Source organism: Crocodylus porosus, unplaced genomic scaffold (genome assembly GCF_001723895.1).
Source record: "Crocodylus porosus isolate Cpor-Errol unplaced genomic scaffold, CroPor_comp1, whole genome shotgun sequence".
Classification (NCBI taxonomy): Eukaryota; Metazoa; Chordata; order Crocodylia; family Crocodylidae; genus Crocodylus; species Crocodylus porosus.
Window position 1 is genome coordinate 126,895,569 of NW_017728906.1, and position 6,038 is coordinate 126,901,606.

Genomic DNA, 6,038 nt, shown 5'->3' on the forward strand with positions numbered 1-6,038 from the left:
CAGGCTCAGGGGTGATCTGATGGCCACCTATAAGTTTATCAGGGTGATCACCAGTTTCTGGGGGAACATTTGTTTACCAGAGCGCCCCAAGGGATGATGAGGTCGAATGGCTATAAACTACTGCAAGACTGTTTCAGGCTGAACATAAGGAAGAACTTCTTTACTGTCTGAGCCCCCAAGGTCTGGAATAGCCTGCCACTGGAGGTGGTTCAAGCACATACATTGAACACCTTCAAGAGTAGATTGGATGCTTATCTTGCTGGGGTTCTAAGACCCCAGCTGACTTCCTACCCTTTGGGCAGGGGGCTGGACTTGATGATCTTCTGAGGTCCCTTCCAGCCCTAATGTCTATGAAATCTTAAAGGTATCCAGAATAGGTGCCTGCACCACTTCTGGGGAGAATTTATTCTAGACTAAAATGGTCTTCCAGCAGTTTGTGACCATTAGACCTTGTCTTCCCTTAGGGTGTCCTGGTGAATAGATGTTCTCCCACATCCTGATGCACATCCCTTATATACTTATAGGCTGCCACCAAGTCACCCCTGAGTCTTCACTTCTCCAGGCTGAAGAGTCCCATGCCTCTCAGCCTCTCCTCATAAGGCCTGTTCTCTTGACTTCTGATCATGTGCGTGGCTCTCCTCTGGACTCTCTCAAGCTTCTTCACATCCTTTCTAAAGAGCTCAGAACTGGATGCAGTATTCTAGCTGTGGCCTCACCAAGGCCGAGTAAAGTGGGAGCATGACTTTTTGGTTCTTGCTTAAGACGCATTGGTAGATGCAAGCCAGAGTTTTATTTGCTTCACTAGCTGAGGCATTGCATTGGTGGCTCATGTTCATCTTGTGGTCAATCATGACTCCCAAGTGTCTTTCAGTTGTGGTGCTAGTGAGTGTAGCATTGCCAAGCCTATCAATACAATGTGGTTTTTTTCTCCTGAGGTGGAGCACCTTGCATTTCTCCGTGTTCAGTGTTATCATGATTTGATCCACCCACCTAGCAAGCCCATCCAGGTCGGCCTGAATTGCCAGCCTATCCTCTAGCATGACCACACTTCCCCATAATTTGGTGTTGCCTGTGAACTTAGCCAGTCTTCTTCTGACACCTGAATCCAGATAATTTATCTCTGCTGGTGACTCTTTATCTCTGGGCATTATTGACTGGTCTCTCTGTGGTTGTCACACTCTCCACGTTCTGTCCTGTCACAATTTCCTTTGTTTCACAAATCCATCCCATACACACATCCTAATGTGGTTCTCTTTGGTGTCCTCCTCATTTGGTCTGTTTACCAAAACTGGAAATTCCAAGGGCTCTGCAGTAGGCACTATGAGCTGGCACCAATTCTGCAGAAATCCTTATTGCTGTTATGGAACAGTGTTCATGTCTTCAATTTCCCAGCCTGTGTGTTTCCTAGCTTCAGACACTATGGGCCTTGAAGGAAACTATCATGAACAGGCTTTTAGAAATCAAGAAACTCTTGCTGTGCCCCTGGGACATTATTCTAATGCATATCTACTTTACTTACAAGCCACTTCCCAAAAGCAAATCTCTAAATACTATTTTCTAGCCATCACAGACTGGACAGGATTCTGCATGCTCCTCCCAATTTTTTATACTGATGTTGAATGACTTCATATTATTTTTTCACATGTTGTGGTACTGCCATAGAGGGCTCCATTTCATTCCATTTTCTAGAGCCATCTTGAATCTTGCTATATTGCTAAAATATTTTGGGGGATACAGTCTCCTCCTATTCTCCTGACATAGCCGAGCCATCACAAACTCTTCTCCTTGATAGTGGTTTATAATTGTCAGTCCTGCATACTCCAGCATCACTGCGTTTAGCATTTTGTCTTCTCACTTTATTTTCAGGATCTTATGCAGGCATCTCGTGTGGATGCTGTTCAGTCTCCCGGTATGCCTAGCATATGTAGCCCAACTTTCTAAACCATAAAGCAGGGAAGATAGCATGCAAGTCTTGTAGATCACATCTTCACCTTAGTTGATATATAAAATCTAAAAAACTTGTATGTCAGGAGCTGACTACGACTAATATGCAACATAATTTACACAACAATAATCTGAAAACTCTTGAAAAAACAATTAATTACAGCAGGGGGCAATCACTTGGAAACAGAGTTGTCAAAAGTCCTGTTTAAATGGTAAATGTTCTGTGACCACAAACACACCCCCCTGCCCCAGGTGGGCTGTGGCCTTAACTGGAAACAACATAGCTTCATCTCTGGATGGGATAATTAGCACTGCTAACTGAAAGAGCTAATTAACCTGTCCCCAGGCTAAACACTCCACCTGTGGCACCATGCAGACAAGATTGCTTCTGGTTTAGGCAGCAGTCTGCCTAGAGTGGCTTAGTCTGCTTGAGGGTACTACTAGTGGGGGCTGGAAGCTTACCATTAAATGTGCCCAGAGATTTGGACAATAAGGGCTTTTGATAAAAGGTGAAACATTGATTACACTGGCAGTGTTATACCCCACTATTTTTTTCCTACAAGTGCCATAGAGTCTTTACTCTCTCTGGACAGATGCAACACAAGGTAGCTGTGTTCATTTTCCATCTCATCTGAAGTAGAATACTTGATACTAGGATACTTCTGTAGTTTTATATGCCTGATCTGGGGAGGTGCATTTGCATGACCATCGAACTGCAGGCATTGTTTTTAAGGATCAGTGCCATAACATTAATGAGGTTTACTCTTATAGAGGGTATTGCAAATTCTGTTTAACTCAACGTAGCAGCTGTTTGCATTGGAGAAAGGCTCAGTGTGAGCTGTGATGTAGAACACGTCACTAGGAAACTGCTCACAAATCTGTGACTGAAATGGCTTCTTAGGAGTAACTGCTGCTTCTGTATTATATGAAGGCATGCCCACAAACGATTACAAGGATTTAGCGTGAGAACTGGTCATGATGACAATTACTGTTGTACTGCTGGAACATGACAACACAAATATGCTCTGATTGATATGTCTGTACTGATCCCTTCCATGTATAGGATCAAATTTAACAATCAGTACTGAAAAATAAGACTATCAGGGCATGTCTAGATGTGTCGTTATAGCGACATTGTTATTATGTTGTGATTAGTACTTATTGGAAGTACTAAATCATGGTGCATTAACAGCTCGTACTGCAATATACACATGGCACATGGTTATTTTTAGCAGCTATTTCACTGTAGTGGTGTGGTATCCTAGGAGAGAACATCCATAGGCAGAAGGAGAAAATATCATTTGGGGCCCTGAGTACACCCCCCCCCCCCCATCAGGTGCAACAACAATATTACAGCTTTTATGATGTTTTATTCCTCTATGGCCTGGAATTAAACCTCCATCCTCCATAATAATAAACCACATTTGGTTGCATATTCAGTTAGTTATATGAAATATGTACTTCTTAATACAGCTGCACTGTAATGAGTTTGGCCTCAGGCTATTTATTTTATACTTATGTACACTGAACTGCAATTGTTGGTGTCTAGCTATGTTAAGCCCCAATTCTGGGAGGTGTTTGATGTCAGTCAGTTTGTGTAGTGCTCCACTTGAGACTGTAATAGGAAGGAAAGTGGAGTTGATAAGGTCCTAGTTCTCCTACTGCTCATGCCCAGATGTGATGCCATATTGGTTGGGCTTAATGGGTGTCTGTACACATGTGAGGACACTGCTCTGACATTCTGTAATTAGACTGTGTCGGATCTAATTAGCACACTCCAGCAGTCTCCACGTCTCATGTATTCAGTGTCCCTGCACTTCAAAGTGGTGGCAGGGGTGCTTACATTAAAGCTCATCAGGCAAGCTTTAGTTAAAGCCCCCAGCTGCCATTTTGAAGTGCAGGATGCTAAATACACAAGATGTGGTGGATACCTTAACTATAGCGGCTCTTGGAGTTGCTATAATGCCACCCCACCTCTGAAGCATGTGTAAATATTCTTAATGTTGTCAGTGGGAGTTAGGTGCCTAACCTCATGAACCGGAATCCTTTTCTTTTTCTGATAAAAAACAATCTCCAATTTTTGGATTAAAAGAAGTAACCCAAAAGCCATGTTTCTCCATGATTAAAATGAAACACTACTATCTATATATTAGCGGCATTTCATTTTAATCAAGGAAAAATGTGTCTCCTGGGTTACTTTTTTAAATCCAATAATTGGGGGTTTTTCCCAGAGAAAACCAGGATCCCTGATGATAATCTCATCCAAATCCTACGCAAACTGTAAGTAACAGTGAGCCCAGGGCAGACTCCTGCAAACTCCCACTCTTTACTTCTTTGCAGAAAGTTAACATTTTCTGTCCAGCAAACTGCTTTTGTTTGACAACTTCCCAGACAAAAGTGCAAAAATAATTGAAACCACCTTCACACAAAATGAAAACTGACCCTGCGTGAGTGACAGGTTGACAACCTCTCTAATGAAAGGTCCTAAATTATTTATACAACATTTTAACTACCATGCATGCCAGGAATCTAATAAACAGGTGGTAGAAGGCAGCTGCCAGACAACTGCATTTAATATATTAAATACGGAAAAGGAGTTTGCAGATGGTAAAGAAAGGGAGCAAATTTAAACTCTCAGGAGTAGCCAGCCAGAAATCACAGTAATAGAAGTTGATAGCTGCTGAAGCAATCTAGCTGAGAAGCCAGGTAAATTAGCAAGTGGCTTTACTGGGATAGACTGTTTCCAGTTCCTAAGTTCCCTCACTCTTGTGTTTGCAATTACTCAGTCTGTTGTATGCATACCATGCCAAGCACAATGGAGCGGGACCTACTTAATTTACAGCAAGACAAAGCAATTTTCACGGCTTTGATCTGGCATGAAGAACCCATTTCATGGGCACTGATTGGTGGAGAGGCCCTGGGGGGAGGGAGGACAAGGGTGTGGCTGCCATCTTGATTGCTGCCTTCGTTCTGGACCTGCTCCTCAGCACTGATTGATGGAGAGGCCCTTTGGGAAGGAGAAGGGAGGAAAGGCACCCACCATCTTGTCTGCTGTACCCTTTGTGCTGCTTTCTGGGGTGGGTTCTGAGGCCCAACCAGGAGGGGAAGACTTAATAAAAAAATATTTGTATTAAGTTTTTTTTTCACCATGGATTTCTCAGGCAACCCAGATTTTGTGGTTTCCATGAAATCTGCAAAACCATGATTTAGGTAGGTCCCTAACAATTGAGGCCTAATCATGCTTGACTCTAATAATACAAGTAATGAAGAAGTGTACATTCTCCAGTAGGTTGTAGGGTGTTGCCCTAGAAAAATAGATGTTAAAAGTAATAATATGGGGTGTCTGGGCACAGTGCCAGCACTTCAGAGTGTTGGATACCTATTATGTTGAAAAAATTTGCAAGCGGTATGCTGAGGGAAATTAATGAAAATAAAGTATGCTTTATGTATTGTCTGTGCCTAGACTATAAGGTAATGAGCAGGAATCCTGGTTTGCTTTAATAAAATACAATCCCCAATGTTTGGATTAAAAAATAACCCCAAATCCACATTTTCCTGTGATTAAAATGAAACACCCCTATATGTAGATATAGATATATATTAGTGGCATTGCATTTTAGTCATAGAAAAAATGTGGGTTACTTTTTTTAAATCTGAAAATTAGGGATTTGGTTTTTTTTAAATCAGAGAAAACCGTGGTATCCCTGGTAATGAGCTTTCTTGTCCTGTAATTTATTGCAAACTCACCCTCCACTCCTTTCTATACACCACATCCTACCTTCCCTTTTCCTGTCTCAGGAGACCAGCTTCTCTCATCAGGATTGTCCTGTGGTGCTCTGGTATGGATGCTTGGATTTTGCAACACTAAAAAGAAGCATGTACCACATTGTCATAAGCAGATCTAGGATTTTGAAAGGGAGCATGCTGATGATGCAATAATGATCACATACAATACAACACATATTTTTCTCCAGTTAGAAACTAGAAGCTTTACTGATATGCTAGGGGGCTAGTGCTATATTTGCTAGATTATATATCTTGGAGCTGGGTGACTTGGAGGTGGGCGTGGAAAGCACACTGTTCAAATTCGATGA